The sequence below is a fragment of the Lissotriton vulgaris genome, chromosome 10, assembly GCF_964263255.1.
Source record: "Lissotriton vulgaris chromosome 10, aLisVul1.2, whole genome shotgun sequence".
Lineage (NCBI taxonomy): Eukaryota > Metazoa > Chordata > Amphibia > Caudata > Salamandridae > Lissotriton > Lissotriton vulgaris.
This window is the reverse complement of record NC_141698.1, coordinates 614,428,283-614,455,946: the sequence shown is the minus strand read 5'-3', so window position 1 is coordinate 614,455,946 and position 27,664 is coordinate 614,428,283.

Genomic DNA, 27,664 nt, shown 5'->3' with positions numbered 1-27,664 from the left:
GTAGCCACCGTATTCCAGACATGTTAAATATCTATAGGCATAGATGTGTATCCATTGCTCTATATGGTTCTGGTATATGGGGCTATTGTAATCACAGGGAATTGCAAGTCATTGAGAACCAGTTCATTAAAAGACTCCTTTGTCTACCTTCGTCGGCATCTAACGAACTGAGCCATAGAGAGGTGGGCTTAATTCATCTTACAGACCTAATGGGAATGAGACCTCTAATGGTCTGGAGGTCAATCTGGGCTATGGATGAGACTGACTTTACCAGGCGGATTATCCTAGATTGTCTTTGTTTGGACAATGCCTGTAAGATTCCCTGGTTAAGTTATGTTTCATCTTCTTATAGAGAAATTTTTAACCTGGATATTGTTAGTGACCCCCATAGTGCTGTTACTGTACCAAAAAAGGAACTTAGGATCGTCTTTTTAGGGACCAAAACTAACTTGCGCAGGGTTGAATGTAGCCTCATGTCAACTCATCTATTTTACCATTCTAACATATTGGAAGACAGGGGCATGCCTATGTACCTTAAAACTATTGCCAAGCAATCCCATCAGTTTGTTCTCACTAGGTTGAGACTTGGTATTGTACATAATTTAGTGGCTTTTCCAAAGATGAAAATTTATAGGCAATCTCCCTGCCCCTGTGATGGACAAACTAGACAAAGCACTTTGCACTTTATGCTTATTTGCCCTCTTTATATGCACCTTCGTCGTTATTATCTCAGACCTGTTTTTAAGAAATATTCTGTGTGTACTACTGCCCAAGCAATGAAACTGTTATTCGCATTTGATACTTTGGATATCTGTTTTTTTACTGCTACCTTTTTACTAAAAGCTGTTTCTCATAGGAAAAGCCTGGTGTTTTAATCCCATTACTGATGAGCTGTTTTTTATACTGAAATGTCTGTTACCTGTATTTTTTATAAATTGTTTGCTTTTGTGATTGTTTTTAATAATCGAATAACGCTTTGAAACTTGACTTGACTATTTTTTAAAAGGGTGATAGGAATGATCCTGCAAACTATCGCCTGATTAGATTAATTGATATCTTGCAGAAAATGTATGCAAGGCATGTTTTAAATTGTATAAATATTTGGATGGACGAAGAATTAGTGCTTACAAAGTACCAAGCAGGGGTTAGAGCCAAAATTAGTACTATTGATCAGGTCCTAAGGTTTTGTTGCCTGTGTTGGAAGTATGTCACTCTGAGAAAAGGTCACTTGTATGTAGCATTTGTGGACCTTCGGGCGGCGTTTGATTTAATCCCTCGAAAATTGTTATGGGAGACACTTAGGCACCAAGGGCTACCGGCTAACCTTTTAGAGCAGGTTACAAAATTACACAGAAATAATTATGCAAAGGTCAGGTGGGGCCCAGGTGGGGAGTTAACAAAACAAATACCGATAAAGAGGGGAGTTCGTCAAGGATGTGTGTTGACCCCTACATTGTTCTCCTTGTGCCTCAACAATATTCCATCTTGTATGGAGGCTTGTAGTAATGACTCGCCAAAATTGGGGGGTGAGAGGGTCTCATCCCTCCTTTTCGCAGACAACACTATACAAATATCCCAAACACCACGGGCCTACAGAATTTACTGGACAAGTTCCAGACATTCTGCAGAATAAAGGACCTTAAGATCAATGTAAAGAAAACAAAATACATAGCTATAAACCCCCACAAAAACTTTAAGGAAAATCTGATGTTAAATGGACACAAATTAGAATATGTCCAGAACTTTAGCTATCTGGGTGTTTCCCTGGATTCCAATTTAACATGGAAAAGCCAGATAGAAAAAAGTAAAATAGTATTTACCCATAACGAAAAGACATGGTAATAGCCTAAGCAAAGTTATTTCACCAGCATTATAGATTTTTAAGTTTAAAGCACAATCAGCTGCACTATACAGGGCAGAATTATGGGGATCTACGTGTAAGAAATCTTTTGAAACTAGTGAGAATACATTTTTTAAAGCTTTGTTAAGATTACCGGTCAGCATACCACTGGTTCCACCTTTTTTTAAGACCTTAATATGAAACGCACTGACCACCACACAATCCTAAGACCCCTGATGCTCTGGTTCAGACTTTGGTCAACCCCTGAGCTGATACATTACAAGAATGATCTAAAAGAAATTATGGAACTAGATTGCTGTAACAAAGTTCTATGGCTTAGACACGTAAGATCTTGGTTAACAAAAATTGGTCTGGCACATTTTTGGGATGATCCATCTTTATTAAATCGAACCTCGAAGAAAATTTTAAAGTTGTCTTTTTGGACATACGTGAATCATGATGTGTTGAATGAAAGAATATATGGATCATTAACAAATAGTTTTTTAATGTTTAAAGATATAGCACTCTATGAATGCTTTCTCGATGAGGTGTACCCACCATAAGCCAAGACACTCTATATGAAATATAGATATGGTATCTTGAGGACAAATGTCTGTGCATCAAGGTGGTCTCAAAATAGTAACAATCAATGTACCCTATGTCCTAGTCAGGCAAAGGAAGATGATTTACACATTTTGTTTTTTGTCCGATCTATGCAGCACCTAGGAAAAGATGGATCAAACCCCTTTGCCTAAATATAGGCACAAGATCATATAAAGAGGCTGGAAGAATTTTAAAAACTGACACCAGCCAGGTTATTGTTTTTGGTGTTAGTAGATTCTTGTTAGCTACAAACTTCATAAGAATGAAAATGGGCTTAAAATTATAGCAGAATTTACTTGTTTTAAATCTATGGGAAGCACTTTATACTATACTGTTATATCGAATGGGTAGAATATTTTTTTGATGGCACTCCACACTATTGATAGTGTTGGTTGGCTGTGTAGTTATACATGAATGTTATAAATATTTATTCTATATACAAGCTTCTTATATTTTTTTCATTATTGATATTTTAAATGTAATCATATTTGCCCATTACTGTTAGTTCTGGTTAGCTGTATACTTATCCATGGTTTTTTTATCTTATATAAATGCCTTCTTATACTTTTAATTATTTATGATATTTTAAATGTAATTACATCCACCTTTAAAATTGTACCCGGGATTCTATTGAACCGCTCTTTTATTTGTTGTCACTCCCTCTCATGTCGACCATACTCAAATGAATTATGTTTTATATGTAATTGCATATGTATTTTTATGTATCTTTTATGGTACTAAATGTACCGAAATATAGATTTTGATGATGAACTAATGACCTTATACGTGTTACTATGGAAATCGAAACCTTTACAGCTTCACAGTTTGTAACTTTTCCCAACACGTGCAGAAGTAAAACAGTTAAAAAGTCAGCACGTGTAAACTGTAAAACGTGACATCTACAAAGGTGGAGCTAATCTTCCTTCCATAGACTATTAAAGAACCAAAAGCTATATAAACCACAGATACTGTGCAAATTAGTTTTGTTTTTGTGAGTTATTTTTAAGTCGCCAATCTGTGATGCAGGTTCCCTTTTCTATCATCGGATTCTATTTTTGCGTCAACAAACATATTCAGGAGTTGTAAGTTGTTTCAATATGGCATAGGCATAGTAGTTAGTTATAATTTATGGCAATTTGTCAATATTGAAACATGTATATCTAGAAAAAAATGTTATTGCATGTTTTTCGCTTTTTCTCTGTAACGTCAGCAGCTTGTTTTCAGAAACAGATAGATTGCAACAAACATTGCTCCTTTTCTGACTCCTTTGAGCTTATAAATTGTGACTTTCTATATTATAATGTTGACACTGTACTTCGCTTGAGAGGTGTTGGTGACCGGTTGGCGCAAACCCTAAACATTTACAATCAACATCACCATCTTCCATTTGTTACTGTGTTTTCCCCTAGAGATCATATAATGTTAATATGTATATTATAACATTACCAGTTAGGCTGATCTCAGTGGAGTTCAAGATACGTCGGCACAAAGAGTAAAGATATATATAAGCAACGTCACCGGCTTTTGGTTTTTAGTCTGTCCCCCCTTGTGATCATATACTGTGAATATATATATATATAATATAATTCTCACAGTCATGATCTCAGAGGAGTTTATGACCCATTGCCACGAAGATCAAACTTTTTCACCTCCAGGGGAAATGAAGTTCAGTAAATAATTACCGCTCGAAAGTATTTCATTATGGATGTTCTGTTAAATAGATAACTTTATTTTTCTTTTCTTTTTACTGTAACAATGTTATCAATCGTTATATTGTAATAGATTGTCCTATTGTTACAGAAGAGGAAGAGGAGATTTTTCAGCGCCATCTGTAATATATATCTGTATACATATTTTTTCAAGAACCATATTTTACGAAATTGCAGAGTAAAAAATATAGCTATCATGCATACTTTGTTACTTTAAATATTTAATAAACCCTACATTTCTGAATGTTATTTTCTAATTTCTATTCTTATTTGTGGTTCCTATTCACTTTCTCCCTAATGAATATATAATATATTATAAGAGTACCATCCTATATATTCTTAAGTGAGGATGTGATTTGTTAGTGGAACAGTGTGCAACCTCTAAGCATTATGACATAACATTCCTGAATTCTACAGAATACAAATTTGAAAAATAATAATGCATACATTTCTATTTAATATGAAGTCACTTGTATTTAACTGTTTTTTACTTGTTTTCTTGACATCAGATAATTTAGTGCGTGAGTCTTTGCTGTAGCACTTCTATTCTGCTGTATCTAAAAGTAACTGATGCCCTCTTACATTATCAACAATATGGGCAACACTTTTACAAATTGTAGCAGAAAAAAAGGAGGGTGTGGCCACGCTTAACTGATATTTTATGAAATTCCATTTTTAACTCCCACCCCTTTCATATATACAGTGACAGTTTCTGAAGAAAGTTTATTTGTATTTGCTTAATAAAAACTGTTTGAAACCTAGATTGAATTTTTTGCTGCACAACCACACCTTCCCATCAGAAAAGTAAACACCACATTATAAGTAAATAGTCCTCTTAAGAAGTATGTCAACCACAAATTTGATTAAAAAACAGAGCAAGACACTGTCATTTTTCTGCCTTGATTTATGCACCACACAGCAACTATTTAAATGACCCTTGAAACATATAAAAACAATGTTTTCCCTCATAATCCCTCTCCACCACCTTATAAGCACTGTACAGAGTCAATAGTGTTCCTAACCTGCCCTCTACTACTTTCCTTCCATACTCCTTTGGAAGTGCGTCACAAAATCATTCACAACAGTGAACCATTCCCACCCAATAAGGAGAAAACTTGTGCTCGGAACACTTTAGCCAATAAAATGTCCATGTTGTTCCGCAGAGGAGGAGGAATGACTGCCAAAACCTCTACTTTTAATACTTAACAGCCAATGAACATTAATCTTCGTAAGGTCCCGCTTGGAACACGTTACCCTAATACTCCCTGAACAGGAAGGAATCGCTAAAAACACTTTCACTTTCAACAGTTTACAGCCAAAAAACATGAAGCTTAGGAAAGTCCTCCGTAAAACACGTCAGCCAATCAGATGTCCCTCCAACTCCGCCGAGCGGAAATGAATGGCTGACAACACTTCTACTTTCAATAGTTCGCAACCAACCAACATAAAGTTCAGGAAAGTCCTCCATACAACATGAAAGTCAATTACATGTCCTTGCAACTCTTCGGAGCACAAGTGAATTACAGAAAATACTTCTACTTTCAATAGTTCACATCCAAATGAACAGTAAGATTGTTGTTAGAACACCTTAGCCAATTAAATGTTAATTTTGTATCACGCAAACATACCGAACAAGCCGTCCTACATATTAATAAATTGCCTGTAACAAAGTGACTGTATCTGTAACAAAACTGAACACTGTCTAATAAATAAACATTATTCCACATTATATTAAAGAAAAGACGCAATAAGCTGCATTGTTGTTTTCCCGATATAATAATATGCAGAGTGTACTGCACCCCCCTTCCAACATGAGTAAAGCCCTGGGACTGTGAGAGCCCCAGCGAACCCCTGCTATTATTTTTATTATATTTTCTACTGACTTCTACGACTAACGGTTCCTATGGAAAAAAATGGAAAGCTCCACCAAGTAACTATTTTTATTAGCAACATAGTGTGGTGAACTTCTAACCTCTGTGCTCACTAAACTGTTCCATGACCTGTTACTATGGTAACAGGCAGAAAGTCATTTGGTGGTAGAGTTTAAAGGTACTAGCTGTACAAAAACTGTTATATTTACCATGGATCCTCTACAAGACAGAAAGGAAAGCAAAGTAAAACAAAACACTGTGTTTCAGATTTACAACACCCTTGCGCCACTTTCGTGTCCAACGCCCCCCCTACAAAATGCTTTAATAATAAAAACAAGTTTAAATAAAGCATTTTAGAAATTATACGAAAGTTAAAAAGTATAGAAAGAGGCACGTTTACATGAACACGTGACGCACTGAAACAGTGCAAATGAGAACACCTATCAACTGAAAAACGTGACTTCAAAGTGGGAGGAGTGAGGGTTTGTCGTAGCACTTCTATTCTACTTTATCTGAAAGCAAAAAAAGCCCAAACATTTTTAAAAAAATGATAGGGAAACACTTATATAATGTAAACTTAAGAAATGACTGCTTATGATAAAATAAAAGAAATGTAGTCTAACGTGTGATACCAATGAATGAAAAATAAAAATTTGCATTTCACCCATATGATGAATATAAAAGACTCAATAAAAATATTTTGAAAACTTGTGCATATTTTTAAATACCTTTAAAGTCAACAAACTCGTAAGCAGACTACACACTTTAGGTTAAACACACCCTACCACAACTAGTTTTTGAAACACATTGCAAAATAAAGTGCGTCACAAAATGGGCTACATACATGGTGAGTGTATCGTAACGTCACATAGAAAAAAAAAGACAATCAAAATTACCATGAGGAAGGTACACGTAACCACACAACAGCCAATCAAATGTTTTTCAAAATCTGCGCAAGGAAAGGGATTGGTCACTAATACATCTTCTTACAATGCTTCACAACCATTCAAAAAGAGTGTTGAAAGTATATTTTTTTTAACATACGAGCAAATCAGACAACCTTGCAAGTACACACAGCGAGAGGCAATTATTAAAGATGACTTGCTTTTGCAAGACCCCGAAAGACTTCTTGCAGAATAACTACGGACTTCACTGGTAGACCTCATTTAATGATTATCCAGGCTCTCAAGCCTAAACATGTCACAAATCATCTCTCATCTCTCATTGTGTGAGGCAGACTGCGAGTCCCTATGCCTAGAGCCCTCAAAGGCCCTGGAGACTGCCACACCCCAGGGCCAGCTCCTGTAGTGTCCCGGAGCCGCGCGGCCCCCATCCCAACATATTAAAGCCCCAGGGGGTGGTGGTAAATTAATCGAGGCTGAATACGTTAGTACAGCCCACTCCGCTTACGCTACCTGGAAAACACAACAACACTTCATGGCCCAGATTTCCATTGTAGTGATTTCTTAGTTCCAAGTCTAGTTGTCAGATCAGCACACACACTCCCTCGTGGCTGGTATACACCCATACCACACCCATCCAGCACATACGTCACTACACACGTGACCCTACCTATAAAAAAGACAGGGCGCACGTGCCGTACGCCATTTTAGAGTTGCTCCCATCCCAAGAGCTGTGATGGCCCGTCCTGGTGGTTTGCACGCTTTATGTAGGCCCAAACTACCGCACAAAGGGGCCCACTACCACGTGCATGGCCTCTTTGGTCACTGAGTTAGTGGTACCGAAGCACTGAGCGAGTGAAGAACCTGCGATGATGATGATGGGAGCACGAGTATGTTGTTAGCCATAGAGATATGAAGACCATATGTGAGACTTCTTAGTGGCAGAGCAGGACTGCATGATGTAGAAGGTGTCCTGTCCATGAAAAGGTGAACAGTGACGCCTGGGTACACATCAGAGGTGGTCGAAGGGCTGTAGCAGACTGGATACAAAAAAGAGACGCAGCGATTTAGAAAAATGCAGTCCTATATAGTGTATCAAATTACACGTATATATATATTTTCCAATAGCAGGAATGTTTTTATAATCACTCAAATGTCCGGAATATAAACTATATAAATAGTAAGTTTTTATAAATGTGAGAAGGAACGTGTGTGAAAGGGCAATGTTATCCAACTCCACATTAAGATAGTAACAATTACCAATCATAACATCTTTCTTTGACTGTCTTTTATATGTAGAGCTTCAGGGTGCATTATGTCCCAACACGTGGTGAAAAACACACTGGTGTTAGAAAGTTGAGCTGCAAATATTCTTTGCAGTCACTCTGTCACTTCCTCTCTCCTTTGATAAAAAAATTACACACAATATTAACTTCCTTTTTATCTTTCACAAATTGGCGTCCCCCCCCCCAACACTTCTATAACTCAATGTTCGAGGATTCTGCATTGATGCGTAGCCATCGTAATAACTTCTGAGAAACCTGCTTTGACACCTAGTGCACCCTCTTTGAATCATGCCAATGGCACAAGGTGAGCAAAGAAGCTTGTTTCCGAAACAACGACAAGTCATCAGTCAAAGGAGAAAGTGGGACTATACTATTACTAACTCTTTATACTGTCTTTCAGATCACTAAATTGGAGGGTGCACTATGAACTACCATGTGCTTGGACACAACGGATGCAAAAGGTGAGCTACAAGTATTTTCTCCAGTATTAACTGTTCCATCTATAACTTTCTCTCTCCCACTTTTTAATGGTTTTTTTTCTCCTCTTTCTCACTTTCTCTCACATCGTTCCTCTTACTCTTTTAAAGTTATGGTCGCTGCTGTCCACTCTGCCGTGTACAACCTTACCCAAGTACAAGTAGTGAACTCTGTTGGCCACAGTGAAGCCTGCTTCGACACGTAGTTTACCCTCATTGAATCACGCCAATGGCACTAGGTGAGCAAAGAAGCTTGTGTTAGGCTCCTGCCCAACCCACACACTGCAGGAACGAGGCGTGTCCCAACCACTTCCCCGACTCACCGGTCACTCACTAGATGGTACAGATGAGTAAACCGATGAACCAGAAAAGGGGGTGGAAATAAAGGCACCAAACCTTCCACCCCTGTAGAGCGTAGAATCAAATAACACCCTCCTCCTCGCTTCCGCACCTGCATAGACAGGGAAACAAAAAGATACACCACACAATAACTTTCAGTCCCCAATCCTACCTTTGTAACAAAAGACCATATCCAGTAGTTCACCACACTTACACTTACCAGTAACAAAATGCAGGTTTTGCTTCGAGGGGGTTTATCTTGCAAAAACAAGACTAGTTCTTCGGGTGTTGAGGTTTGGGTGTGAAGGGATTTCACAGGGTAAAAAACATGCCAAAACAACGTGCATGAACAAAAAACCCCTGTGTCTCAAAAAAGGGAAGTGAGGGGGATAACCCAAAACACGGAGAAACGATAACCACTCGTCTCTCGGGTGAATGAGTGAAAAGAAATCCCAGCCGGGATACCGCTCAAACGTCAGATCCGCCCTTAACGAAGCGGACGGTTTCCACAAGACTTGTATACGATACGAACGCCTAGCGTCCGTACGAATTGATCTTACAACGTCTCGGGTGTAAAGGAAAAAAGACACCACAATAGTGTCTGACAAACAGGAGCCCCTGGATGTCGTTGGCTTATCTCTAACAAGAGACGGGGGAAAAAATGAAACAAGTAAGCTAACTAACTAACTACAGGGACACGAGACGGGAAAACAAGGGGGCAGAAGGGAAGGAACAGGTTGTTCACAACAGCGGGAAACAAGGCAAGGGATCCGGGAAAGGGGTAAAACTCCAACGATTCTCACGAGCCCATGAGAAACGGCAACAACCAACAGCTTCACAGGAACCAAAATAGCAGGAACCCACAGGTTTGCAATAACAAGCAACGACACTATAGTAGGACTCCTTTTTATACAGCTGGCGTGTCATGTGATGGTGAAAACTATGGTCATCAAAAGAGGACTGGGGACCGAATCCTAACAGCTTGTTTCCAAAACAATAACAAGTTATCTGTGAAGGAGAGAGTAATTAGTGTCCAGCACATTCACTACGTAGAAATATACAATTACCTCTGAGCAGTGAGAATAGATAGGTTACAACAGTCTGACCAACAGATCTACAAGCTTCTTGCGCCACTTTTGTGTAACTTTTAACATGGGAATAGTAGCACAAGGAGCTTGTGAATCTGCCTCTGACTTCTCAAGATAAACACTCACCTCCAGACTCTGCGAGTCAATGAAATGCAACAGTCTAGGTACGCAGGGGCAGGTCTACAAGAAAGTGCTGCAGCGTAGCACCATAAGCCCTTTGGCTGCACCATGCTACAGCACTTTCAGATCGTAGGAATGCGACATATTTACAAGAATATGTCGCATTCCTGTGCTCTCCCCTCCACTGGTGCACAAACAGTTGCCATGCGCCGGCGCAGGAACCCTTGCACCATGGTGCAAGGATGCTTGCGCGAAAGGGGAGATTGTTTTTGTACAGGAAGAGGCACCTTCCTGCACCTTCCTTTTTCAACATGAAAAAAGTAACACAAAGGTGACTCTTGTAAATAAGCCCTAAAGAATATTGTCCCGCATAATGACTTGATCTCTCACCTAATTCTGTCTCATCTCTGAATCATTTTTAAAACCTGTCGATCTGTAATTTAAATCTGATGCAGTAGGCACTTCCATACAGACACAGCTTCAGCGCGGGCCTATAACACAAGTGAAATGTACCAGGCACACTGCACACGTAAAATCCTAGTGTTACCTTGACTTGTAATGTTTGACCTCATAACCCTAAGTTTCTTTTTTGTTTTGCAGATTACCTACCATACGTCTATGTAATGTATGTGTCTTGTAAAGCACACTGCTGCCCTGAGGAATCGTGGTGCTGTAGACCGCTGGGGAACCCGTCCTGGCTATCCCTGTGAGATGGTCCCTACTGGGTATCTCCCAGGTGAAACCAGGCATCCCCGGCGAATGTGGGGGGCTGTTGTAGAGATGAGGCAAGCTAATGCCCAGAGTTGCCGAGTGTGATCCCTGGTTAGAGAAGGCACTGAGGTGAGAATTATCGAGTCCGCTGACCCTGGTCCACGACCCTGCCGCGTCGGGAATTGAACCCTGTTCCCGGGCCGTTCTCTGCTTCCGGGTCTGTCGCCTCTAACCAGTGAGCCCCACCTCTATTGAAGTCCACCTCACATTTTGTTTATTATATTGTTTAATTAAAGTTATGTTTCTAGTTCTTTATTGTATTGTTATCTTTAAGTTACGTTTCCAGTTATTTATTGTTGTTTTAATAAAAGTTAATTTAAAAAAAATATACATCTTTTTTTGGGGGGGTAGCGGGCCCGACAGTAATGATATTTATAATTTGAAGTATAATTCTGAGACTATTTCCAGATCTGTACCAGAGTCTATAGCTACAACTAACAGTTCCAATCCAAAACTTTAAAAGTACAACGGCATTAGCAACATAGTGTGGTGAACTTCTAACCTCTGTGCTCACGTAAGTGTTCCATGAACTGTTACTATGGTAACAGGCAGAAAGCCGTTTAGGGGTAGGGTTGAAAGGTACTGGCTGTAAAAAAAACATTATATTTAACCTGGATCCTCTACAAGACAGAAAGGAAAGCAAAGTAAAACAAAACACTATACGAGATTTACAGCACTTTCACGTCCAAGGCCCCCGCCCCCTACAAAATTAAAAGTGTGTGGGCCTCAATGACGCCCCTCAAACCCCGGGAACAACCACCCCCCAGAGATTTCTGTAATGTGTGAGGGGGGCTGCGTGGCCCTCCGCCTGGTGCCCACAAGAGCCCTGGAGACCGCCAAGCCCAGAGCCGGTTCCTGCAGTATCCCGGGGTGCCTACCCCTGGGACACTGCTGTTTGCTATGAGAGGGCGGAAGTCTCCTTGCTCCCGCCCTTCCATAACAAACTTAGTTTGAATTTTGAAAGACAGAGCAGTGAAATCTGTTCTCACTTACAAAATCCAAACAAGTTTGCATTTCCACATGCAAGTTAGCATCTCCCCATGTGTAAAAGCAATGACGACTCCCAAAGAAATCAGAAAGCCAGTCGGACCGTGGGGCAGTAGCGGTCGGCAGTAGGTGTTTCTATAGGGCGGTGACGTGGGCAGGAGGAGGGGCAGGGTGGGGGGAAATAATGTACGGATTACGGAGTTTTACAGGTAAGTAAACATTTAAATACATAAAACGAATTTCGTTGCGCACACTGCATCACCAAATGTGATGCAGTGTGCGCAACGAAATTCGTTTTATGTATTTAAATGTTTACTTACCTGTAAAACTCCGTAATCCGTACATTATTTCCCCCCACCCTGCCCCTCCTCCTGCCCACGTCACCGCCCTATAGAAACACCTACTGCCGACCGCTACTGCCGTGGGGGCATAGTGACTCCGCTCACGATCCAACATTTCTTTATAAGACCCGGGGGATACGATCCCCAGGAATATTAGAAAGTTCTGATAGGAGATATTTTTTAACAGAAAAAGTCAAAGTTGCGCACCCAGCTCAGTACAGCCCCCTGTTGTGCACGCCCTGGTTGCACAACTCATAATCTGTATAGTGCGCAACTCCAGCACCTTTGGTGCACAACTTCTACGCATAGGACCCGTACCCTCCAGATGTTCCCCCGCCGCCCAACTTCCCTAGACATGCAAGATCCCCACATTTTGAAATCACCAAGAGATTCAAGTGGGGTTAAAAAGGCCATGTTTATTCACAACATTGTATAAACATGACAAGCAATAACATGCATATCTAATATTTACAAGTTATATTCATAACTACATTTATGAGCATATCATGCTCCATCACCTTCCCAACCCTAAGGGAGGAACACCATCTGGTTCGCATCTCGCAACTGGGTACCCTACGCCAAGTGCCGTGCACCTGCCCCTTAGAGTGGTGAGTCCTGCCCTTCGATCCTGGTCCGCCATTACCGGGGCCCACCTCTCGACCACCAGGCTGCCCAGGGTCGCCCGGGAGGCTCAAAATCTGTCGCCCTAGCCTCCCCAGCCGGTGGTCACTTCCTCCCGGTGGAGAGCTTGCCATATCCCCCCTTAAAGCTGGCCTATGGTGCCGGGCAGGCGGGCTCCCATCAATTTTGTTTAGCCACTAGTTACTGATCGCAGGTCTCTTCTCCGCCACAAGGGTGGCCAAGGCCCAAAGGTCTGACACCCTCCCCACCTGCGTTCAGAATAAATGACCAAAGTTCTCGGATAAAAGTATCAGTTCCAAAGTCCGACAAATGTACCCCATCCTGGTGGTACATCACTTCTCCGGAAATCATCCGGTGCTGGAGGTAGCGCAAGCGGCCCTTCACTGAGCACAACCTTGCTAGTTCGCCGTTCAATCGCCTCACCAAGACGTTCAAAGACCTAGGACGCACTCCTGGGCCCCATGCCCTGCGTGATACCATGCCTGACCAGACAATTTTCGTTGATGGGAACTCATGCCCCAACCAGGCAAACTCTGCCAGTAGGGCCTCCTTGACAGCCAAGTGCCCTCTGTCGACCATGTCGTTGCCTCCCAAATGCAAGATAATCAAATCAGGCGATTTGTGCTCTCGTGCCCTGAGCTCCTCGACGATCCGCCTCAAGTGTGGGATATGCATCCCTCCAACGCCATGCCATACGAATTCGGTCTCGCCTAATGCGGCTGGTTTCACCGCCTCTCTTCGCTGCAAGCGCACCGCCGCGCGACGCACAAAAGAGTGCCCGAGTACCCATACCACGGAAGCGGGCATACTAATCAGAAAGGAGAGAGATGGAGCCGTTAGACACTGCACACATATGTTTTCACAACAATTCAGGCCTTACATATCGCTTATAGCAGTCAGAGGTCCAGCGACCTACGCCTTTCACAGTGTTGGGGGCGAGACCGGCCCCAGCCGCCAAAGTTGCGGCGCCAATCCTAAAGGAATGGGAAGAGTAACCCACTGCACCCAGACCCAGATTCCCCAGAGCCAACCCGAATACTGCCTTGAACTGGTATTGGGACAGGTAATCCCCGTTTTCATGGACGAAAAGAGACGCCCCCCCCCCCCCCAGCTGGACGTCGGGCCAGGTACGCCTGCATACGGGATACGGGGTAGGCAGCTATCCCAGGGGCTGGCAGCAAATGGATGGTGACCCCCTTTCCTGTTTGGTCGGTCTTGGACCGTCTCAACCGCAATACTAAGCCCCCCGGGGAAAGGGAGATATCCTTGTACTGCATGGTCTACTCTGGAGGCCCCCACTATCTCACCCAGGTGAAAGGCCCCGTAGAAGGCCAGGCAGAAGGCCGCCCCCAGCATGGTTCCCTCGAACGGTGACTGGCAAATAACAGGCAGTACTCACAAAATATCAATCAAGGTCGGGAGATCCAAAGGCCTACGACAGTCCCGCCGTGGCCCCTATAATCGGGCCCATCCCGCTAAGGCCTTCCTGATCAAGAATGAAGCCCCAGGGTCCCGTTCCCCTGCTAGTTTAGCAAAGAAGCCTATCGCTGCAAGGGAGGCCCTAGCTTATGACACTGTTTTGCCCTGATCCCGCAGAGCCTGTAAAAAAGGGTACATCGCTTCAGTAGAAAAGATCCTCGCATTTTCTGTCTGCTCCACAAATGATCTGAAAACATTAAACTGTGACTGATAGGCACGTTTGGTGCGATCACTCAGAGCAGCACCTACCAGCCCCGCTATAGCGGGGCTCCAATTTTCCACAGTGACGTAGGGAACGTCGTCATGCGCTCTTCCGCCTGCGGGTGGAACCTCCGGAAGTCCTGCAACTTGGAACGAGACAAAGCGTCAGCAGCATGGTTATCAACACCAGGTATGTGCGCAGCCTTAAAAGTCAAATTCAATTTTAAGTATGCCAACACCAACAGCTTCAACAACCTCAGCACATGTGGGCAAGTCGCCCCTTGCCAATTGATAACCTGAACCACCGCCATGTTATCCGACCAAAAGGTCACTGCCCTGTCCCTGAAGCACTCCGCCCAGACCGTAACTGCCACCCAAATGGGAAAAAGCTCTAAGAAAGCTAAATTCTTTGTCAAGCCTGCTAAGTGCCACTCCGTTGGCCAGACCGCCCCGCACCAGGAAGGGCCCAAGATTGCCCTAAAACCAACGCTCCCGGCTGAATCGGTGTATAGACCTAGCTCAACACTGGACACCGGCGGCGCGGGCCAAACTACCGGCCCGTTGAAGTCTGTCAGGAAGTCACGCCACACCATGAGGTCCTCCTTAACCCCTGCTTTTAATCGCACCCGATGATGCTTCTGGGTAAGACCTACTATCGCTCTGGCTAGAGACCTCGAGAAAGGGCGCCCCATGGGAATGATGCGCAAAGCAAAATTTAGCTGACCCACAAGAACCTGTAACAGATGCAACGTCACCTTCGGACACGCCAAGGCTACCTCAATGGCTAGGGAAATAGCTCTTACTTTAGCCATTGGCAATCTACATTCCCCCGCTATTGTGTCAATTTCGATGCCCAGGAAGGACATGCACGTGTCAGGGCCGACTGTCTTGCTCGGTGCCAGCGGCACTCCAAATTCCTTCAACATAGCCACCATCTGACTCAGGGCCGAAGCGCAGGCATCTGAAGACGCGGGGCCCATCACCATGAAGTCGTCTAAGTAATGCATCCTGACTTTTGCGAAAACACCCACTGTAGCATGGAGCTAAAGGTCTCAAAGTACTTGCAGGAGACCGCACAACCATAGGCATACATCTGTCGTAATAAAATTGCTGTTGGACCTGAAAGCCTAGCAAATGGTAATCCTCGGGGTGCACCGGCAACAAGCGGAATGCTGACTCAATATCTGTTTTCGCTAGCAACGCCCCCCGGCCTAGATCCCTATTTTATTTATTTATTTATTTTATTTTATATTCTTATAGAGCGCCAGACTAGACCCCCGAAGGGGTATCTCTGCGCTATAACTGCAGGTATAGAGAGAGTAAGAGAAAGTGTCCAAGGATGGAAGGACAGTTAATAGCTGGGAAACAAATGGGTTTTTAGGTTTTTTCTAAACGCCATGTGATTAGTGATTGACCTCAGTCCGAGCGGCAATGAGTTCCATAAAACGGGTCCGGTATGGGCCAGTGCACGTCCACCTTGCCTAGTTTTCTTAATTCTAGGTACTTTGAGTAGTAGCTGGTCGCTGGAACGCAGGACGAGTACGTCACTGAGCATACTGCCCGGTCGATGCCATCATTTACCGATGCACCCTTTGGTGCAGATAAGTTATGAATCATCCTGAATTGTCCCGGCTCCTTCTAGGGCACTACTCCCAGAGGGGAGCACACATAGTTCTCCCAGGGAGGAGCCGGGAAAGGGCCTGCTACTCGGCCTAAGGCCCGCTCTTTTTCCATCTTTGTGGCCACTACTGAGGGATGGGTTCTCGCTGAAACTTGATTCCAACACTGGCTAATAGGGGGGACATGAGACGCTGGGATACGAAATCCCCTGGAAAAACCCTCAAACAACATCTTAGCAGCTGCCCTGTCTGGGTACCTGTTCAACCAAAAAATCATCTTTTCAATATTCACTGGAGTAGGCAGATTAGACTTGGGGGGGCTTGATATCCTGAGGGGCTGCACCCCCCCGTTCTTTGGATTTCTTGTTGCACTTGGGTTCGGGATGGGACGGGTGACCGCAGTAGGCGCATGCGTGCTTAAACTTGCACTGCCCAGGGGGCCATGTGCACCCTTTGCCATTGAATGCCCAACATGTACCTTTCTTCTCGCCCGGCCCTCCCTGGGAAGTCTGAAAAGGCTGCCTAGCCGGGTGTTCCCTATTGCTCACGCTCTCTAACCAGGCATTGACCTCAACCTGATCCCAACAAATGTAGGGGTTTTCTTCCTTCGCCCAGCGAAACTTCCTATCATATGTCAGCCAGGCTGAACCCCCATGAGTGGAGTGGGCCTTCACAATCTTATTGGTGTAAAACACCAACGGGATAGCCAACTCTGGCCTTTTCTCCAACAACACTGTCACATAAACGTGAAAGCCGAACAGCCAATTGGTTATTGTTTCCTCAATCCTAGGTCTCCGATCTCGGAAGGAGTGCTCTTTCCCCTCCCTGTCCTTGTAATCCTCCTCTCTTCTCTTCGGGGAGAATATATCTACGTGGGCACCCCTCTACGTAGGCACCCCTCCAAATCTTCTCTCGCATTTCCATACTCACATGCGTAGCTAACATCCCTGACTGAGACAACACGTTCCCCTGACTAGCCCCCACCTCGCTGCTCCTTGCTGTAGCGTCGCCAGGCTTACCTCCTGTAGGTGTTACAGCTATCGCTGTTGCGGGGGGATGGGCTCCTATCGCTACGCTGGGCAACGCCTTGCGCGACTCGACTAAGAGCGCCAACTGCCTCTGAATATCCTGCCACGCGCCCTGTTCTGTGGCCTGAGGGGGCACCCACGGTGCCGCCGCTCCTGCGCTCACTCTCTCTAACACTTTTTCCAGAGCTGATAATTGGCCCACTAATATGGAAACCGACGCCAGCAAGCTATCTAACGGATCACCCGCGGCTGCCACTGCGGCCACCGGCTGCGGTGGGAGTGGGGCCGGAGGGACCGTAACCTTTGGTACCGCGCCCCCCGGGGCCAACGCCTTCAGCACTTCCTTAATCTCGTACAAAACTGAACCCACTGGGTCAACTGGCGCGGGCACATTCGGAATGGGAACAGAAGGGTAAACCTGCTCTGCATCTAATGGAGGCGTGGGGACGGGACCTACTGATCCCTCGTCCCGTTTCCCCCTGGCAGGGCTAGGCCTACTCTTCCCCTGCCTGGCTCCCCTTTTTCCTTTAGGCTGCGCCTTGGCTTTCATCTTTAATGGCAAACAAGCGGCCCTCGGTGGCACCCCCCTGCGCCGCCGCTCTACTACCTCGGGCTGCTCCACCTGGGAAGAATTGCTCTCATCCCCGCTATCGGGATTCTCCTTGCTCAACTTCTTCAGTAGTAATTTCATAATCTGTGCCAATTCAGGCTCAGAATCTTTTCGCTTCTGTCCTCCCTTTTTTGGCGCCATGCTATCTGAATCGCGCTTCGCACTACCTTGCTATAGCACCTAACGCGCCCCGATTTCCCTGCTCCCGCACCCCTAAGCACCGCTCGCGCCGCTCGGCAGGAGCCCGAACCACGAAGACCCCCGCACACAGCCGTAAGCCCTGTAAGGCAGTGACAATCCTATCCCGTCCCAGCACCCACCGTGACTCACGGCTGCCCACGAGGCCCCCGAGGCACCCGACCCCTTACCTGGCTACACGAACGATGCTCGATCCTTCTGCTTCTAGAGTTTCCGAAAGCCGGCCTGGATCACGAGAATGGCCAGGTGCCGGCGTGAGCAGGCAGGTATCCAGGAGTGATAGCGGGAACAGAGACCCCAGTCACAGGGAGTTAATAATAATAATAATGTTAATAAACCATTTATTGAGCGCCTGGTTACACAGAAGACAGTGTGTCCCCGCGCTAATTGCTGCTAAGATTTCAAGAGGCAGATGATAATAGAGCCATTGGAGGGAAAAGTTACATAATGGGAAACAGGAATGTCTTACGTTTACCCCGGAATCTAGTTTCCGAAGGTTCCATGTGAAGATATAGCGGGAGTTCGTTCCACTGTTTAGGGGCCAAATATCTGAATGAGCGGCCACCCATCCTGGCCCTCTTGACTCGAGGAAGTTTGAACAACATCGTGCCGAAAGATCTCAAATTCCGGGTGGGACGGTGTATACTGAGGAGATTCTGAAGATAGTCTGGGCCTTTACCTTGTGCGATACGATGTGCAAAACAAAGGACTTTAAATTTGATCCGTTTCTTGACTGGGAGCCAATGAAGCTTTGCCAGCGCGGTTTTCCCAGAGGCTCTACGAGGAAGCCCAAGCACAAGGCGTGTGGCAGCGTTCTGGACACACTGAAGTTGGTGGAGGCCTTTCACACTCAAGCCTGCTAGCAGGGCGTTTCCATAATCAAGGTGGGGGGTCACCAAGGCATGGACAATAGTCTTTCTGGCACCTATGGGGAGGAGATCTAAAACCTTCCGAAGGACCCTTAGTACGCTGAGACACCTACCTGTCACCTTGTTGACATGTGACTTAGAAGAGAGGTCCGAGTCAAGCATAATGCCAAGATTTCTTACCGAATCCGCAGGAGTGGGCGGGCTACCCAGTTCAGTAGGCCACCACCACCTATGAGACCATGCAGCTACTGCTTTCCCCACCACTAGCAGTTCTGTTTTTTCGCCATTAAGGCACAGGCAGTTGTTGTTCATCCATGATGCCACTGATGACAAACAGTTGGAAAAAGTTGACCCTAAATAGGCCCAGAGTCTCCACCCCCCGACCCCCAGGTCACGCGATATCGCCGGACCGGAAATGGGTCGGCCGGACGCCGATTGGGCCGTCCGCCCGACCAACCACCAGAGACCAGGGGCGGGCGGGGTCCGGAGAGGCCGGGTCCTAAGTGCGCGCGGCGTGATTCTCCGCGCTTGTCATTTGGGAGCCGGCATTACTTTTCCACAGTAGGAACTACTAACATGCACCTTCCCATGTAGAAAAGCAATCTGATTTAGATTTTGAAAGACAAAACATATTGCCTTGCTATGGGAGGGCGAGATGGGCACCCCGGAACACTGCAAAATCTGGCCCTCCCACAATACATTAGTGGTGGTGGTCCTTAGGGCTTTGAAGAGCGTACCATTTTACCATAAAAAAATAGCCCCTATCACTAATTTTTATTATCCCAGGGGACCCCATCCCCCGGGACATACATGAAACATTTGGACATTTGGGACCGTAGAGCCCCAATGCCCCCACGGTCCCAGCCGGCTCCCTGCGTCCTTCGGGAGCCGGCATTGCTTTTCCTCAGGGAGAACAACTAACATGCGGCTCCCCCTGAGAAAAAGCAATCTGCTTTCCTATTTGGAAGAGAGAGCAGTTTTACCTGCTCTCTCTTCCTAATAGGAAAGCAGTTTCCAATAACAGGGTGGGACCTTTTGCACAGGAAAGCCTCTTCTGGCGCACAGCTTTACAATGTAATGCACCCTCCAGATGCGTCACATTGTTAATAGCACACAGCATGGCACATCTTTTGCACCACCACTGTGTCACAAAAGTGACGCAACGGCTGTGTAAAAGAGGCACAAGGGGATTGTAAATCCGCCCCTAACACATACAAATTCACCCAAGCAGTTTCACCAGCAGCGCAAATTAAAGCATAGACTTCAAACATATTTATGTACATATGTTACATTCAAGTACTTCGCACATACTACAGTATACTATTGGTAAACACCTTATAGATTTATGCTGTAGCACTTCCTTATCGTTCTGCACTTTCACATTCTCCATACACTAGTAATATATTCATTCATTCATTTATGAACTACACATTCATTCTGACAAACTTTTACACACTAACATAGAAATATAGTTCTTTCTTTGACCAGTGAAGGTAGTTCTAAAAATAACTGTTTTTTTTGTTTTGTATCTTTTTTGTGTTTTCTCAAATTCCAAGGGGAACAAAAGAATGAAACAAAGAACAACTAATGTCGAGGACAGCAATGATCCTGTGTCCTGCGTTTTATTAGGTTGATAGACTGTTCCCCATAACACAACAAATGCTTCTTCTTAGAAAGTCAAAGTCAAATAATTTTAATGAGACAGAACTTTCAACACTCGCAATAGGAAAAGTTATGAACCAATCAAACCTCTACTTTTAAAGTCACATGGCTTTGCGTACGTGTATGATGCGCTTGCGCAGCTCTTTCAATACGAGTACGCATGATCTTCTACCGCGATTTGTGTAATTCTTTTTAAAAGTAATATAGGATTATTAAAAGTATTTTTTAAAAATCATAGTTATCCCAAAAGTCTTCCCTTAGTATCTGCATTAAATACATAAATAACTGTTTTAAACCAAATAGAAACATTGCCCCCTTTCGCGTACAGAACGCCGGACATGACGTCACACCGAAGCTGTAATGCGATGCGTAACGTCAAAGCATATTCGTACTGTATGCACAGGTACACGCTGAGTATGATAAGCATTACAAACTATGGTGCGATCACCCTCTCAGTGACAAATCAGAGCTCAGGGCCCACTAAGGAGCATGATTAAAAGCGCTGACTCATTGCAGATCCGATTCTGGGCCTGCCTCTGCGTACATTATAACACCGCCCCCATCACTCTCTGTTGTTAATTGTTAGTGCACACACTCATACTTGCACATGTGCGGTGCACGCCCGCCCACACTACCCACATGCCACCAGCAAGCATGCTTGCTATCATTCAGCCTAGAAACCAATACATTAGCCAATGTGATCTCCCCCAGGGCATCATTCTTATAGACCGCAAAAACTCTACCAATGACGGCCCTGGGCTTGGTTTGGTCAGCCCCCGCGGTTCTCATATAATGCGGGCACTGACGTGAGCATGCTCTCTTTTGCCTGCCTCTGCTGCGATGAGACACAGACTGTCCAAAACACCCCAGACTCAGTGAAACCACAGCCTTTCAAGACACGACAAAAGACGACAGAAACAAAGGTAAGAGAAGACGTCACAACATCAGCCTCCACTGTAAATTGTATATGCATAATACTATTTTTTTCTCCTTCATATGGTTTTCCTACCCCTCAATGGTTTTAAATTGTACTTACATAATTGAAATATTTCATTATAAGTCACGAGATCCTATACACCTCTAATCTTTAAAATTGTGAGTGCATAAATTTCTGTGTCGTATTTCTGTACTGCGCCACATGCTTAGGCCTCTATCATCATTAATTGTGCATCCATGATAGTATTTTTTTTTCTGCGTCACAACGCCGTCCCAGGCCTTTATTAACTTATTGATCTTCCTTTGTTTGCTGGAGCTGCAACAGTCTTAACTACAGAATATTAAGAACCCACATTAAAATTCACTTTTGATAGTAGTTACGCAACTCAGTTTCAATGACTATTCAAAATCTCCTTTTGTTTCCTTCACCAAACATCGTTCAGAAGCAACTACGGCCTATCGAGCAACAGGAATGGAATTCTCTGCAACTTATTGAATATACTTTGACGTATAGAAGCAGAGTTCAAGTGGAGTGGTGAACTCCGGTGGCCGCGCTCTTTATACAAGATAAGCACAGCAGCTTAGATCTACAAAGCCTGCATAGCAATGCATTAGAAATAAGTCGCCATAACGGGCATCAGTAACGCAGTAGGCACTTCTATATAGACACCACTTGAACGCAGCACTATAACAAGTAAAATATACCAGGTACACTGCACTTCTAAAACTGTAGTGTAACTTTTATTTATGAAAGGAGAGAGGGCCATATTATCAAACCTTGGCAACAGAATTATCGCCAATTTATCGTCAGGAAAGTGGCGATAATGGGTTTGATAATATACTCCAATCGAAGCTCATGTTAGATGTGAAGGACATCTGACATGAGCTTAGATTGGAATTCCATAGAGCATATTTTCAAACCCATTATCGCCACTTTAGCGACACTTTCCCAACGAATAAAGTGGCAATAATTTTTGTCGTCCAAGCTTGATATTATGGCCCAGAGTGCGTAGTGTACAGCAGCTTCTCTGTAAAATGTATAATTACCTCCGAGCAGTGACAACAGATAGGTTACAACAGTCTGACAAACAGATCATCAACCTTATTACGCCACTTTTGAGTCACTTTTAACATAGGTAAACTGATGCAAAGAGCTAGTAAATCTAGGTCTGGTTCAACAAAAAATCTCAACTCCAGACTCTGCGACACAGTTTCATTTCTCTATCTCTCTTAAACTTAGATACTGCTGTCTGCTTCGACGTGTAGAAGATCTGCTCAACTTAAGTTGTCAACTCCACTTCCTAATGTGTTTGGCGCAAAGTTTACACAACGGTAAGCACAGAGGCCTAGATCTACAAATACTTCATAGGAATATATTAGAAATATTTCGGCATAACGGCCGTCAGTAACGCAGTAGGCACTTCCATATGCACACCACTTGAACGCGGTACTATAACAGAACTGGAATGTACGAGTCACACTGCACACGTAAAACTGTAGAGTTACCACAACTTGTAATGCTTCAGCTCATTTACTCACATCTACATAATTCTAAACTCTAATTTTCTTTTTTCTTTTGCAGATTACCAATCGGACACCTTTTGGAATCCATTTCACAATTTCTTTATAACATTGTTTAACTTATTTGCCAGTTCTAATATAGTTATAATTGAGTTTCGTTTATATTCATTGTTTAATAAAAGTTAATTAAAAAAACTAGATACTTATTTTATTTTGTGGGGGAGGGGTATGACGCTCCACAATAAAAATAATGTTGAAATACTATAGTAAGATATTCAAGACTAGGATTGGAAACTACTGAGTTCTAACTAACTGATATAATAAATACAACGGTGAGGAACTACTAAAATGGAGGTGGACGGAGTACGTAATCAACGTTTGGCGCCTCGGCACTACCTTTCAAATAAATAAATAAAAAATATGACTATTAATACTGTACAAAAGTACAGCACCGGATGAATAACACGAACCGGGAAAAGAAAGCAACAGATTTACTAACTGATATAAAGAAAGGTTTGCTCGTTGAACTTGAAGAAAAAAATGTGAACTTCGAAACGACGCTGATCATGTGAAGAGAGTACAACTGCTACATAGACCAAACACATTAATTGAAGGGTCCAAGGGCGAGTTTAACGACTAACACTAGGTACATGCCCCAAAACCATATATTCCATTCATTCATAAAGATCAATGGCCCGCATTGAATATAGAAACTATGTCAGCTCATTAGAACAAAAATTATCGAACCACACGAAAATGCGGACGAACTCGATAAAGCATTCAAGTGGCCCACGTGGAATATAGATTGCAACCTCGCGCACAATTGCGCATCCATGGGGGCTAATACTAATCCGGTTTATATCTTTCAAGAGATATCTCCTATTTACCCATTGGAGTAATGGAACACACAATCGTTCGGCAAAAAGTAACCGCGTCCGGTGTCAGTAAACCTGCATTAACAACCAGAACTAATGGGTGAGTGGTTTGGATTAAATTTAATCTCTAGACTGTGCGATGAATGCATGAAACTCTTTTCGTAGATATGTAGAAACATGTTGACCACTACTGATCACGGATATTATGTTAAATCTGTGTTTGCACTTGTTTTTTAGATTTGGAGGACTGGGAGATAATAATAAATCACTTACATCTATCCAGCTCATCCAATTTTAATACTCTTCACAATTCACCTTCTTTTTACTTTACACTGCTTTTTTCAGTTGCCACATCAACACTGGTAATTTCAATCATACCTCCCTCCATTAACACGTCTCTCTCTTACTTACAAACGGTCACGGTAACAACTGACCGGCCGTTTTGTTTTGTCTCCTGGGCAAGGAGAACCCAAATGATGCTAAAGAGGGTGGTATGGTGTGGCTTCTGATGGGAATTTTTCCCTATGCCCTTGAGTCTTAACTCGGCTATTATCACACTAAGACCGCACTGTCTGTTCCCACTTTTGTTATCTGTATGGTGTCGGGGTTGGTGCCCACAGTGAATGACCCACTTATTGTGACTCCTAGGTACCCTTTGTGTGTTGAAGTACAACTACTCCACCAAAAAAAAGGAAAGCTTTACATACAAAAAGCGATACATTATCGCCGCTTTTATCGACAGGAAACAGCTGATAAAGCAGCGATAATGTGCTTGATAATAGGCCCTTGTAACTTCCGATAGCAGCCCAGGTTCTGATCCTAACCTAGGCTGCTATGGTTATTCACAAGAACATATTATCAAACTCATTATCTCTGCATTATCGGCAGTTTCCTGCCAATAAATATGACAATAGTGTATCGCCTTTTGTTGATAATATGGGCCATTGCTCTTTTTTTTTACCAGTAAACTTAGGTGCATATTATAAAGGGCGGGTGTTAAAATTCAGCACCGGATGAATCACACAAACCGGGAAGAGAAAGCAACAGATTTACTAACTGATATAAAGAAAGGTTTCCTTGTTGAACTTGAAGAAAAAGAAAACGTGGGCTTCGAAACGACGCTGTGTATGCGAAGAGAGTACAACTGCTACACCCAAAAAAAAAGGAAAGCGAGGAGGCGCTAGGGGGCGCACGGCAGGATGGCTGCTTGAATCGGCAGCTCCGCCGGGCAGACCCGAGTCCAGCGTTTTTAAGGATAAATAAATGGACCCAAAATAGTGCTGAACGCGGTACAGTGTATGGGAAGGCGAGCAGAATAACTGGAGGACCTCGCACGAAGAGCTATCGGCAGGAACTTTGGCGATATGGGCAGAGATCCGAAAACACCAGGTCAGCGGTAAAATAGCAGCTGTGAGCTCTCATAGCCCGTGAGACGAAAGACGCCGGCTGCAGCGCGGCGCGAATGAAAAGGATCCACACCAGCAACTGAGAGGATCAAGAGACAGGCTGTACCTATGCCCATGGATATCAGTAAGTGGCAAGTTAAATAGGAAATGCAGTTTCTGTGATGTGAGGCTAGGAGTCTCAAAATGGCGGTGCCCATATTGCCGAGGAGCCAGCACTTAATGGAGAGTACAACAGGACATTTGCACCACGATGAGCGGACATATTGCAAAATGAGTGCAGCGACTGCATGCAGGGACAATGTGGGCAATGGTGGATCATGATGGCATCAATGGCTGATCTGATCTGGGGTTAAATCGGCCCGCTGCAACATTGGTGATCTGAGCACCGACACACGTGATCAGAAGCGGCGCAGACACCAAAAAGAGCGGGGCTGATATAGCACATATAGAGACACTCGATTTTAAAGAAGGAGTGGCTAGGCATAAGTCCCCAACGCACGAGTAAGAAGATGGTTGCTGACAGAGTCCACTGCTGGGAAACAGCCCGCCATTATCACTTGATCTAACGGCTGGTTGCTGTCGTAGGGGCCGGGGAACCTCACGTCCTAAAGGCTGCCCAGTTGATACGGTGCAATCCCATTGCCTCGCCAGCGCCAAAAGAAGATGGGATTGGAGGGGAGGATTGCTCTGTGGTAACCAGGAACTTGATTGTACTAATGCATACTAGACTGGACCGCATCAGATATGACTGGAGCTGCTTGGCATAGATCTCTGCAATACACATACGTGCAAGCAACGGGGGTCTTTTCCTTTTTTGTAGTCTAGTGGGCAATTCAGCACATCTCCTGGTCGACATAGTTAGAAACCTGCTGCATCTGGTTGCGAGCCCTCCCTCCTACGTCGGGAACATACAAAGGGATTATAAATCGAGGCCCTGTGCTACGCAGTGACACAGATCGTTGGTAGAAAGTATATCAGTTCCGGTGACACTACAAGGTACTGCGAGGAGTTCCACATGGTGAAACCGGATAAGCAACAACCTAAGTTGAACTTTGAGCCGCGCAGAATGACGAGAGGCGTCAATGGTCAAGCGGATGGTGAGCCCGATTCGGACATGGTTGCGGAGAGTAACATGGAAACTATATTAAAGGCTCTACAATCAAACCTACAAGACATCAATGGAAAGCTTGATCATCTCACATGTAGAGTGGACAACATGGCTGCAAAAATGGACAAACATGGGGAGCGATTGGAGACAGCAGAACAACGAATATCGGCTGTGGAGGACGAGGCGCATGGCACCGTGGATAAATGCAAGGGTATGGTGATCAAGGCTAAGGCAGATGAGTTGGAGGCCCGTTCCCGCCATAACAACGTCCGAATAGCGGGTGTCCCGGAGTCAACGAACACGGGCCGCATTGAGGCATATGTTGAGAATCTATGCAAGGAGCTATTTGGTGCAGAAGCATTATCGTCAGTCTTCATCATTGAGAGGGCGCATAGATCTTTCGCACCAAAATCACCTCCAGGTGCGGCGCCAAGACCGATCGTGGTGCGTGTGCTGAACTATCGAGACAGGGACAGCATCTTGAGGTTGGCATGAGAGAAAGGCTAGATCAACCATCAAGGGAACCAACTTGAATTCTATCCAGACTACACATTCGCAGTACAGCAGGCACGGAGAGAGTTCGCAAATACCAAAACAAAACTAAGAGCACTGCAGGTGCCTTACGCCATGTTGTACCCAGAACGCTCGAAGGTTACTTGGGAAGGGAAAACATCAATTCTCCCCAATCCGAAAACAGCACAGGAGTTCATCAAGAAAATGACGGCCAACCGTAAGTCTATGGAACAAGCTGAAAGACAACAAGAATTGGACTAAAGATATGGCAAGTAAGACCAAGTTCGAAAATGAAGAAACAGGTTCCTCCAACTAACTAGCAAACTGTATGATGGTCCGGTTGTGGGATAAAATCTGTAGCTTTCAGGCTACCGGCTGGGAAGGGTGAGTAATTGGGATTGATGAAGTATGCCGGGCCCGACATGAGCTGTAAACTGTAAAAACCATGCAACGTTTGACTAAGACATTCAAAGAATGATAGAGGTAATCTGCAACGGGTATATGTGGCGAATCAGACCTGCTTTGATACTGACATGACCTTCCAAGGTATCATCTATCTCGCGAACTCTAAAAGAATTAGCAAAGGTGGACACGGAGTAAAGAACCAGAATGAGACAGTACGAAGCATGGAATAGTATACGTTCCCAAGCGCTGAACTCTCTGT